Consider the following 13,047-nt stretch of genomic DNA (forward strand, 5'->3'; position numbering starts at 1 on the left):
GTGGCCAGTGGGCCCTCTCCCCTCCCTCCCCCTCCTAATTAAAATCTCCCCCCTATCATTGGTGGCAGTGGAGAGTACCAGAGTCCCAGTTTAATCACGGGGGCTCCGATCGGTAACCATGGCAACCGGGACGCTACTGCAGTCCCGGTTGCCATGGTTACTTAGCAATTTGTAGAAGCATCATACTTACCTGCGAGCTGCGATGTCTGTGTCCGGCCGGGAACTCCTCCTACTGGTAAGTGACAGATCATTAGGCAATGCACTGCACAGACCTGTCACTTACCAGTAGGAGGAGCTCCCGGCCGGACACAGACATCGCAGCTCGCAGGTAAGTATGATGCTTCTACAAATCACCATGGGAACGCCTCTGGTAGAATATACTGTCGGATCAGAGTTTCACGATGTAACTCATATCAGACAGTATATTCTAACATAGAGGCGTTCCCATAGTGATGGGGACGCTTCAAGTTAAAATATACCATCGGATTGGAGAAAACGCCGATCCGATGGTATAAAAGGGACTCCTGACTTTACATTAAAAGTCAATGGGGGACGGATACGTTTGCAATTGCACCATATTGTGTCGACGTGAAACTGATCCGTCCCCATTGACTTGCATTGTAATTCAGGACGGATCAGTTTGGCTCCGCACGGCCAGGCGGACACCAAAACGACTTTTTTTTTTTTCATGTCTGTGGATCCTCCAAAAATCAAGGAAGACCCACGGATGAAAAAACGGTCACGGACCTACGGACCCCGTTTTTGCAGACCGTGAAAAAATACTGTCGTGTGCATAAGGCCTTAATGGCAAATGGAGATAAAATTTCTGAATTTCGATTAATTTTTTGGGGGGCACATTTTCCATTTTAATTTTTTTCCCAGTAACAAAGCAAGGGTTAACAGCCAAACAAAACTCAATATTTATTACCCCGATTCTGTAGTTTGCAGAAACACCCTATATGTGGTTAAACTATTGTATGGGCACACGGTAGGGCGTAGAAGGAAAGCAGCGCTGTGTGGTTTTTGGAAGGAAAATTTGGCTGGACTGGTTTATTTACACCATGTCCCATTTGAAGCCCCCCCCTGATGCACCCCAAGAGTAGAAACTCCATACAAGTAACCCCATCTAAGAAACTACACCCCTCAAGGTATTCAAAACTGATTTTATTTTGTTAACCCTTTAGGTGTTCCACAAGAGTTATTGGCAAATGGAGATGAAATTTCAGAATTAAAATTTTTGGGCAGATTTTCTATTTTAATTTAACCGCTTTAAGTCCGCCCATAGGATATAAACGTCCTATGGGTGGACCTCTATTTCTGAAAGCACGTTTTAAAACGTCCTTTCAGAAATAGCAGCTGCACGCTAATCGTGCAGCTGCTGATCGGGTTGCCCGCTGTCAGTGACAGCAGGGCAACCCAGAGATAAGGCAGGGACAGTTCCCAGGTGTCCCTGCCTTCCGGATCGCTGCAGACACAGCGCTCACCGAGCGCTGTGTCTGCAGAGCAGGAAGCGCTATGCGCTTCCTGTTCCGGCCCGGCGGTCATGTGACCGCCGGGACCGGAGCGTGCAGGAGCTGTGTGAGGTCTTACAGAGACCTCGATCAGCCCTGCTCTGAGGCTGTACAGCGCAGAATCACGCTGTACAGCCTCTCTGGGGGGTGCATTTCCACTGTAACTGGGGCTACTATGTCAGCCCCAGTTACAGGAGAAATCAACAGTGAAAAAAAAAAAGAAAAAGTGAAGCAAATGTCCCCCAGAGGTCTTGTATGACCTTATGGGGGATGAAAAGTGTAAAATAAAATAAATAAAAATAAAGGGTTGAAAAAAATAAAATAAAAAAAAGTTTCACATGTAAAAAAAAAAAGTCCCCAAGTAAGGAATAATAAAAAAAAAAATTGAAAAAATAAAATAGACATATTTGGTATTGCCACGTCCGTAAAAACCAGCTCTATAAAAATATCACATGAGCTAACCCCTCGGGTGAACACCGTAAAAAAAAAAAGTGTCAAAACAAGCAATTTTTGTCACCTTGCATCACAAAAGGTGCAACACCAAGTGATCAAAAACGCGTATGTCCCACAAAATGGTACCAATAAAACCGTCACCTCATCCCGCAAAAAATGAGCCCCTACATAAGAAAATCTCTCGAAAAATAAAAAAACTTTAGCTATCAGAACATGGACACATTAAAACATAATTTTTTTGTTTCAAAAATGCTATTATTGTGTAAAACTTTAATAAATGAGAAAAAGTATACATATTAGGTATCGCCACGTCCGTAACAATCTGCTCTATAAAAATGTCACTTGACTGAACCCCTCAGGTGAACGCTGTAAAAATAAATAAATAGAAACTGTGCTAAAACAACCAATTTTTTGGTCACCTTGCCCCATAAAGTGTTATAATGAATGATCAAAAAATCATATGTACCCAAAAATAGTACTAATAAAACTGGCACCTTATCCCCTAATTTCCAAAATGGGGTCACTTCTTGGGATTTTCTACTGTAAGGGTGCATCAGGGGGCTTCAAATGGGACATGGCATCTAAAAACCATGTGGAGTTCCTTTTCTTCTGCGCCCTGCTGTGCCCATACAGCAGTTTACGACCACATGTGGGGTGTTTCTGTAAACCGCAGAATCTGGGTAATAAATATTGAGTTTTGTTTGGCTGTTAACCATCGATGTGTTAAAGAAAAAGTTGGATTAAAATGGAAAATCTGCCCAAAAAGTGAAATTTAAAAATTTGATCTCCATTTTCCTTTAATTCTTGTGGAACGCATAAAGGGTTAACAAAGTTTGTAAAATCAGTTTTGAGTAACTTGAGGGGTGTAGTTTCTACAATGGGGTCATTTATGGGGGTATCCACTATGTAGGCCCCACAAAGTGACTTCAGACCTAAACTGGTCCTTATAAAGTGGGTTTTGGCAATTTTCTTAAAAATTTTAAGAATTTCTTCTAAACTTCTAAGCCTTCTAACGTCCTAAAAAAATAAAATGACATTTCCAAAATGATGCCAACATAAAGTAGACATATGGGGAATGTTAAATAATAAATATTTTATGAGGTATCACTTTCTGTTTTAAAAGCAGAGAAATTGAAATTTAGAAAATTGCGAATTTTTCAAATTTGTGGGTAAATTTGGGATGTTTTCATAAATAAAGGTGAAATATTTTGACTCAAATTTATGACGATCATGAAGTACAATGTGTCACTAGAAAACAATCTCTGAATGACTTGGATAAATAAAGGCGTTCCAAAGTTATTACCACATGAAGTGAGATATGTCAGTTTTGCAAAATTAGGCCTGGTCAGGAAGGGGACAAATGGCCCAGATGGGAAGTGGTTAAAAAAATATAATTTGAGTAACAAAGCAAGGGTTAACAGCCAAACAAAACTCAATATTTATTGCCCTGATTCTGTAGTTTTCAGAAATGCCCCATATGTGGTTGTAAACTGCCGTATGACCACACGGCAGGGCGCACAAGAAAAGGAACGCCATATGGTTTCTGGAAGGCAGATTTTGAATTGATTTTTTTATTTTTATTTTTTTAAACCATGTCCCATTTGAAGAACCCCTGAAGTGACCCCATTTTGTAAACTACGGGATAAGGTAGCAGTTTTGTTGTTACTATTTTAGGGTACATATGATTTTTAGTGGCTCTATATTACACTTTTTGTGAGGCAAAGTAAAAAAAAAAATTAATTCGGAAATGTCATCTCCATGCCATTAGCTCTTGTGGAACGCTTAAAAGGTTTGTAAAAAGTTTGTAAAATCAGTTTAGAATACCTTGAGGGGTGTAGTTTCTTAAAGGGGTCACTTTTTGGAGTTTCTACTCTAGGAGTATTCTCGGGGGGAGGGGGATGCTTCAAATGGGACATGGTGTCAAAAAAACAGTCCAGCAAAAACTGCCTTCCAAAAACCATATGGCGTTCCTTTCCTTCTGCACCCTGCCGTGTGGCCACACAGCAGTTTACGACCACATATGGGGCATTTCTGTAAACTGCAGAATCAGGGTAATAAATATAGAATTTTGTTTGGCTGTTAACCCTTGCTTTGTTACGGGAAAAAATAAATTAAAATGGAAAATTTGGCCAAAAATAGCTGTTTTGGCACCGTTTTTTTAATTATTTTTTTATGCGTTCATCTGACAGGTTACATCATGTGCTATTTTTTTATAGTAGGTTCTTACGGACGTGGCAATACCTAATATGTATACCTTTTTTTTTATTTAGGTTTTACACAATATCATTTTTGAAACAAAAAAAAATGTTTTAGGCTACTTTCACATTAGCGTTTTTCTTTTCTGGCATAGATTTCCGTCACAGGGCTCTATACCGGAAAATAACTGATCAGGCATATCCCCATGCATTCTGAATGGAGAGTAACCCGTTCAGGATGCATTAGGCGGTCTTTAGTTCAGTCATTTTGACTGACTGATCAGTTTTTTTTCGCCAGAGATAAAACCGTGCACGCATGCTACGGTTTTCTCTTTTGCCTGAAAACTTGCCTGAATGCCGGATCCGGCATTTATTTCCATAGGAATGTATTAGTGCCGGATCCGGCATTCAGAATGCCGGATCCGTCCTTTCGGTCTGCGCATGCTCAGACCTTTAAAAATGAGAGAAAATACTGGATCCGTTTTGCCTGATGACATCGGAAAAACTGATCTGGTATTGCAATTGATTTTTCTGACTGATCAGGATCCCGATCAGTCTGAAAAATGCCTGATCAGTCAGAAAAAATTACATGCGTTTGCAACGGAACTGCCTGCCGGAATCAAATAACGCAACTGTGAAGGTACCCGAAGTGTCTCCATAGTCGAAGAGCCATAGTTTTCAGTTTTTTAGGTGATTGTCTCAGATTGTGTATCATTTTTGCGGGATGAGATGACTGTTAGGGTGGCACTATTTTGGGGTGCATTCGACTTTTTGATTGCTTGCGATGAGACTCTTTGTGATGTAAGGTAACAAAAAATCGCTTTTTTGAAACTTTTTTTTTTTTGGGGTGTTCACCTAAGGGTTTTGGTCAGTGGTGGGCAAACTTTGTCAACTGAGCCAAATATTGCCAAAACCACGATTGAAGTTTATTTTGAGAGCCACATTTTTAAAACCTAAAATATATAGGAAGGAAGCGCATGCTGAAGTGAATGGGTCCATGATGCAGGCTGCACACGGCTGTGTGCAGCCCGCATCATAGACCCATTCACTTCAATGGGTCCAGGATACGGCATATGAGTGCTACAGAGTGCTTCCATGGTGCTTCTGGTTGTGCCTCCGCACCTCAAAAAAGTAGCGCATGCGCTACTATTTTGCAGTGCGGAGGCGCAGCCAGAAGCACCACGGAAGCACTCATATCCCGGATCCTGGACCCATTGAAGTGAATGGGTCCATGATGTGGGCTGCACACGTCCGTGTGCAGCCCGCATCATGGACCCATTCACTTCAGCATGAGCTACTTTTTTGCAGTTCGGGCAGTTGGATGCGGATCGCGAACCCCATTCAAGTGAATAGGTCCGCGATCCTCATGCAGCTGCCCCATGGTCTGTGTCCGTGCATTGCGGACCGCTATTTGCGATCCGCAGTACAGGCACAGCGCCATTACAATTGTGGGCATGAGCCCAGAGTGGTTTTTTTTTTTACATACTTTTATATGTACTTTCTTTTATTTGGATCTAGCTTATTATTTTATTTAATAGAACTTGGATAGATGGATTGGCTCACCCTCCACTAACAAGGAGTGGGTGCTCCCCCTGAAAAAGATATCCCCAATCTTTCAGAATAAATGGACTAAATGAAAATTAACCTCAATTAGGATCTGAAAGTTCAGGCCGTAGCCAGTAATTGCATAGACAGTCTTGATCATAGGATATCTTCACAGCATGTGTGACTTAGTCTGCTGCTAAACCGCACTGTGTAACCGGTATTTTGTCTGCTGCTACTGCACTATGTAGCCAGTATTTATAATTGCATAGACAGTCTTGGTCATAGATTTTCTATGATCCTATGATCAAGACTGTCTATGCCAGGGATGGCCAACCTGCGGCTCTCCAGCTGTTGTAAAACTACAACTCCCACCATGCCCTGCTGTAGGCTGATAGCTGTAGACTGTCCGGGCATGATGGGAGTTGTAGTTTAGCAACAGCTGGAGAGCCTCAGGTTGGCCATCCCTGGTCTATGCAATTACTGGCTACGGCCTGAACTTTCAGATCCTGATTAAGGTAGTGCGCATCAATCCCTGCGCATCTGAAACACTTTATAGTTTGTATACATAGACAAACTCGATACTATCTAGTCTATTCTAAACTTCTATCTATTGCAACATAGTTACCTACAAGTTCTATGTGTTTTAAACATATGTGCATGTATTAATGTGATTTATTGAGGATCCTCATTTTATTTTATAGTGCGGTGTTAATAAATAAATAATTACACATACGTATTGGCTGGCGGTCCATGTGATTTTCATTTGTAGGTGTGCCCCTCATATCTTTTCATTTAGTCCATTTATTTTATTTTATCTTTATTTTATTTTTACTTTTATTAAACTTGTCTGCAGACATTACTTTTGCTGTTGAAACACATGCCAAGTAAATGTTGATGCCAAATAATTGAGTCACCTGTAGAAGGAGGTAGATGGAGGTACACTGACTCTGAAAGGAGGTAGGAGGTACACGGACTCTGACTTGTAGCCTGCAGCGGTGTTCTGTCTCTGCCCGGGAAGTTTTTTTTAATACCCCCTAGACACTTCCTCCTCGTTCCGACATCTACTCTGGAAGGAGGTGCGTACTGCCGGCCCTACTGTGATGCGCATGCACTAATACTAGTTATTTTGCCTGTGGGACACAAAGAAAGAGAGGGCACGAAGAGAGAGAGTATTAGCACACGCGCGTCACAGTAGGCCCTACTGTGATGCGCGTGCGCTAATACTAATTAGCGAACACGCCCTCTCGATTTGTGGAACGCAAATGCGTCCCACAGGCAAGATTCGATTCCTCTGTAGTGCAGGATGGGTTGCTGTGGGAAAGAGCCGCATTGAAGGGTCTAAAGAGCCGCTTGTGGCTCGCGAGCCGCACTTTGCCGACCACTGGTTTAGGTCATGTGGTATTTTTATAGAGCAGGTTCTTACGGACGTGGCAATATGTATACCTTTTTTTTTTTTTACTTCTTTATAATATATATATATAATATAAGTTTTAGCGCAATAGTTTTTATTTTTTTGGGCGATTGTCTTATGTAGGGTATAATTTTTTTGTGGGATGATGTGACTGTTAGATTGGCACCATTGTGGTGGGCATACGCCTTTTTGATCGCTTGGTGTTGCACTTTTAGTCAGTTAAGGTGACGAAACAAATGTTTTTTTAGCACCGTTCTTATTTTTAATTTTTTTCAGTATTCACCTGAGGGAGTTATGTCATATATTTTTATAGAGTCGGTCGTTACGGACGTGGTGATACTTAATATGTATACTTTTATTATTTAAGTTTTACACAATATAATTTTTGAAACAGAATCATGTTTTAGTGTCTCCATAGTCTAAGAGTCTGTTTTTTCAGTTTTTGGGCGATTGTCTTAGGTAGGGTATCATTTTGTGGGCTGAGATGACTGTTAGATTTGCACTATTTTGGGGGGCATACGACTTCTTGATCGCTTGCTATTACCCTTTTTGGCATGTAAGGTGACAATAAATGGCTTTTTTGACAGCTTATTTTTTATTTTTTTTACGGTGTTCACCTCAGGGTTTAGCTCGTGGTATTTTTATAGAGCAGGTTCTTACAGACGCGGCGATACCTAATGTCTACTTTCCTTTTTTGGGCCATTATCTCATGTAGGGGCTCTTTATATATATTTTTTTTCTGCGGGATGAGTTGAAGGTTTGATTGGTACTATTTTGCCGTTCATACGACTGATCACTTTTATTACCCTTTTGGGGAAGTAAGATGGGCAAAATTTCAATTTCATCATAGTTTTTTTTATTTTTATTTATTTTTATTTTTTATGTTCACCGTGCAGGGAAAGTAACATGACCGTTTTATAGATCAGGTCGTTCTGGATGCGGTGATATGAAACGTGTGGGGGATAAATGTTTTTTACTTTTTTTACCTTTGACCCAGACCCACTTGGTTCTTGAAGATCCAGTGGGTGTCTGTCTGTATAATTCAGAAGGCCTGGAGCGCCACGTCCTTCTGAAACAGCTGATCGGCAGGGGTCCGGGGTGTCGGACCCCTGCAAGTCAAATGCTGATGATCTATCCCAGGGATCAGCAACCTTCGGCACTCCAGCTGTTGTGAAACTACAATTCCCAGCATGCTCCATTCATTTCTATGTGCGTTCTTAAAAGAGCAGAGCAAGTATGCATGCTGGGAGTTGTAGTTTCACAACAGCTGGAGTGCCGGAGGTTGCCTACCCCTGATCTATCCAGAGGATAGATCATCAGTTTAAACTCTGCAGAACCCCTTTAAATAGCTTACATAATAGAAACCGCTCATAAATGGCCCCATTTAAGAAACTACACCCCTCAAATTAGTCAGTACAGATTTTAGAAACTTTCCTTAAAGAGGACCTTTCACCTGGAAAAACATTGTGAACTAAGTATCCTGACATATACAGCGGTGCCCAGGGATCTCGCTGCACTTACTATTATCCCTGGGCGCCGCGCCGCTCCGTTCTCCCGTTATGCCCTCTGGTATGTTCGGGGACTTGGTTATAGTAGGAGGAGACTGCCCTTGTTCTGCTGGGCGTTTCCTCCTCCTAGGCTGCAGCTCACAGCCTGGGAGAAAAAAACCTCAGCCTAGGAGGAGGAGACGCTTCCGTTTTTGCGGAACCATATATTGAAAATGTTATGCCCAGCCCAATTTTTTCTATGTAATTACTGTATATGCCATACGGAAAAACGAAACAGAACAACTTATCCATGAAAAATGGACCGCAGAACACTGAAATAGCCAAACGGTAGTGTGAAAGAGGCCTAACCCTTCGGTTCCACAGGAATTACAGCAAAATGGAGGCAAAAAAAAGAATTCTGGCAGACTTTCCATTTTAATCAATTTGTTTCTGTAAGGCCTCTTTCACACTGGCGTGTGAGCCCCTTTGCAGTATTGCGGACCACATTTGCGGATCCTCAATACACGGGCACCGTTGCGTGGGCATTCCGCATCACAGATGCGGACCCATTCACTTGAATGGGTCCGGAGATGTGGAATGGTGCGGAACGGAACCCTATGTAAGCACTACGGAGTGCTTCTGTGGGGTTTCGTCCCGTACTTCCGTTCCACAAAAAGATGGAATGAATGGGTCCGCAATCCGCTGCGGTTGCCCCGCAGATTGTGCTCTTGTATTGCGGCCGCATTTTCCGGGCCGCAATACGGCAATGGGGCGCACACGCCAGTGTGAAAGAGGCCAAATACAGCAAGGGTTAGGCCTATGAAATAAATGATAGTGTTTCGACTATATGTAATTTCATCCTAAAATGTTTTATTTTCACAAGAGCTAATAGGAGAAAAAGTACCCCTAATTTTGTTACTAAGTACAACAATTTCCCCATTTGTGTTAAACTGTTTGGGCAGGCTGCAAGAAAAGAGAACACCATGTGCATTTGAGGCATAGTTTGTTGATTCATACAGCACTTGCTTACAACTTCAGAGCCTCCTAGGTGCATTACTAAAAATAAACTCCCCCCAAGAAGTAACCCCATTTTAGAAATCACATATCCTTACTTACTTTTTCCAAGTGTTGTAGTGAGTATTTTGACTCCTCAGGTGTTTTGCAAAAGGTAATGCACAGTAGATAATGCAAAGTTAAAATTGCATTTTTTTTATCTGATATACCAAAGATATTAAGTGCCCAATATGTTGTGCCCAGCTTGTGCTAGTGTGAAAAGTAAGCCCTCTAATTAGGCCTCAGTTTTTTGCAGCTTATACATGGGACCCTTCATTTCTATGGGCAGCAAAAAATTCTAACAGCACACGCATGTCACCCATGTGGCTGTGCTACAAATTACAGAACATGTCCTATTCTTGTTTCTTTTGCAGACAAGAATAGGCATTTTGACAATTAGGGAAATCTAATCGCAAACAGTTCTCCAGCACACCTAACAAATCTATTTATTGTAGATATAGTAAAATCATCTTGTAAAAAATTTCTTTTTTTTACCAGATCTATGCATTCTGGACATAGCCACGTCCTTAACCATGGCATTTGATGCCCAGTGTGGAGATTTAAGCAGCTTGTGCTGACAACTGTAAAGGCTCTGGAGTGAAATAATAAATGGAACCCCTGAGTAGTGGTCACTGTTTTGGAAACTACACCACTCAGGGTATTTAGGGGTGTAGTGAGCGTTTTAACCCCAGAAATGTTTTGCAACAGTGAATGAACAGCACAATGTGAACAGTACAATGTGAAAATTGTAGTTTTTGCACAAATATGGCAATGTTGTGGCCAGTTGGTGCCATCTGAGACTCGCCACAGGTTCCACTCTCATATGAGCGCTGCCTTCTCTTCAAACAGCTGATCGTTAGGGGTAGAGAGTAGTGAATTTCATATTTTGAAATTCGTTCACACCTCGTTTGTTGGTAAATGGTGATTTGCGTTATGGATTCCGGTACCGCGGACCATAATGCAATTCTATGACTGAATGCATAACGGAATGCCTTTGGAGCCCTTCCGTTATTCATTGTCATAATAGAAGCCTATGTACTGCAAAACTGATCCGTCCCTTTTCAGTTATGCAGGGGATGACTCCAGCTATTCAGCTAGGAGGGCTGTGGTAGAGAGTGAGGAATGGAAAGGCAGATTACTACTTTTTGTCATCTTTTCGCATAAGTCCTCCTCAGGAGGCAGCCCTGGGGTTGGCAACACCGAGGTTTGTTGTTGAAGTTAATCAGTTGTGAGTTTGTGACCTCGACAGACAGGATGCCTGTAACTTGAGGGACACCCTCCCACTTCTGGGGTGTCTTCTTGTGCACTATATCACCTGCAGACCAGCTGCAGTGTAATCAAAACACCTGTAACTGGCATTCTGCCACTAGCAATCCAGTTGCCTCGGTCCTTCCTTGGTGGGCCAGCATGTTGGGTCTGAGTGAATTAAAGTTGGTGTGCAAATCTGCCATTCCAAATGGGGCACAGCCTCCCCAGTGTTTGGCATTATATATTTATTTTTTATATAAATACAGGGATATCTTTATGTATCAAATTTTTCTTATAGGCACCAGTAATAAGTGTTTATAAGGTCAAAGAGCAGATATAAGGAGCCCATTGGCTCCCTGGCTGACGTAGCAGAGAAAATTCAGAACCAGCTACCTAGATAAACTCAAAACTGTACAGGGAAATCTGCACAATATTTTCATTAAAGACCAATACAATTTTTATTTTATTTTTTTAGCTCAAAAGGAGTATAATGCAATAATAAATAAAATAAAAAGCCACCAAAGGTGTACATAGGTAAAAAATAGAGAAAAATGGTGGCTCACTCACTATTCCACTTCTGGAATGGTGCACTACCCCACAGCACTCCCAAATGCTGGTGTGTAGAAAATGAAATAAAGAAAATTCGGTAGGGGGTCACTCAATATCAGGCAAACACATATTCGTATTGTATCTAAAATGTAATCTTTATGGTAAATAAACATGAAACATAAACGTCAATAGAGCGTATGACCCAATGTGACGGGTAAGTCTATCACCAACCGGGTCTATATCACAATAATATCAGTTCAATTGAACTAGACCTCAGGATCATATATTCATATGCACTCGCATGTATTATAAGCCACAGAGAGTTAATGGTATTCTATTAGTAGTTTTACGTTAGCAAATCTTCATCTGTTATCGCCAATTTGTTTGCGTGGCGTGTATCTCCGCACTCATCTGCAAGGACCTGTGGATGAAACTTCCCCCGCTCCTACGGGTACGATGTGGCGCTATAGCACAGTTCACTGTTGTGACCTGCCAGGACCTACCTGGCGTCACTGTTCGGTCATGTGATTTTGAAGTTTTCAAGCGGAGATTCAAATCATCTATAGACCTGGGCAGTCGATTTGAAGATTGCTATTGGAATATGCAGTTTTTGAAGTATACAATTTTTGGAGCGCTCCTTCTCGATGATCCCTCAACTGTATTTACCAAACGTGTTTCGGGGTGAAACAACCCCTTCAGTGGAAAACCACTGAAGGGGTTGTTTCACCTGAAACTCGTTTGGTAAATAACAGTGAGGGATCATCGAGAAGGAGCGCTCCAAAAATTGTCAGTTTCAAGTTATTTCAGTGACCATTCTTGGTTTTTACCAACAATTTTTGTCCATGTGTATTTGTGAGTTTAACCATACCCTTGTGGTCATTAACTGTATCATATAGCAGACACTGACTCTTCAACTGACATAGCAACTGCTGTTTGCACAGGAAGTCGGCCCCTCTTCATTGAGACTTCTATAGGAATGAATAGAGAAAGTGAATAGATGCTGTTTTTTATTTTTATTTTCTAATGTTTTTCTTTTCTTATTGTAGATTTATTATATTTCTTGAAGGTGATTATGCGGCTGCCATCTTGCCTGAGCTGTTTAATATTTAGAAAGCTTTTAAAGAATTGCTTTATGGCAGCCACATGGGCCATAGAAACAATGGTCAGAAGTGGACCTCTTTGACTTCTATTGGAGAGTTTTTTTTCTAGGCATTCTGTGACCTGTGCAATGGTCATTGTACAAGGTGATTGTCAATGACAAAGGTAATTGGATCCTGTGTTATCTATACACAGAGGTGATATGTTATTCCAAACCTGCCTGTATTGATAAGAAGACAACTGCAGTAAAGTGATCTGTACAGCCTGAGAAGTTGTACCCTTTTATTTTGTATTTTTTTGGTTAGTTTTTTTGTTTTGTGTCCTACTGCATTGCAGAACTGCAACTGTTTGTGTATATGTTCTTCACATGCAGTTGCCCCAGGGGCAACAACTGCATAGATTTTGTATGTTTGTGTGGGTTTTCTCCAGATAGTTCCGTTTCCTTCCACTCTGAAGATGTACTGATTCAGAATTTAGATTGTGGACCCCCCCCCCAC

The 13,047-nt window shown here is 41.4% G+C and overlaps 1 protein-coding gene across 1 annotated transcript in view; it reads left to right on the forward strand.

The window, feature by feature from the left end:
• LOC122944171 (RNA binding protein fox-1 homolog 2) overlaps window positions 1-13,047 on the forward strand; it is a 356,156-nt gene that overhangs the window by 122,529 nt on the left and 220,580 nt on the right. The window lies entirely within an intron of this gene.

Source organism: Bufo gargarizans, chromosome 7 (assembly GCF_014858855.1).
Source record: "Bufo gargarizans isolate SCDJY-AF-19 chromosome 7, ASM1485885v1, whole genome shotgun sequence".
Taxonomy (NCBI): Eukaryota; Metazoa; Chordata; class Amphibia; order Anura; family Bufonidae; genus Bufo; species Bufo gargarizans.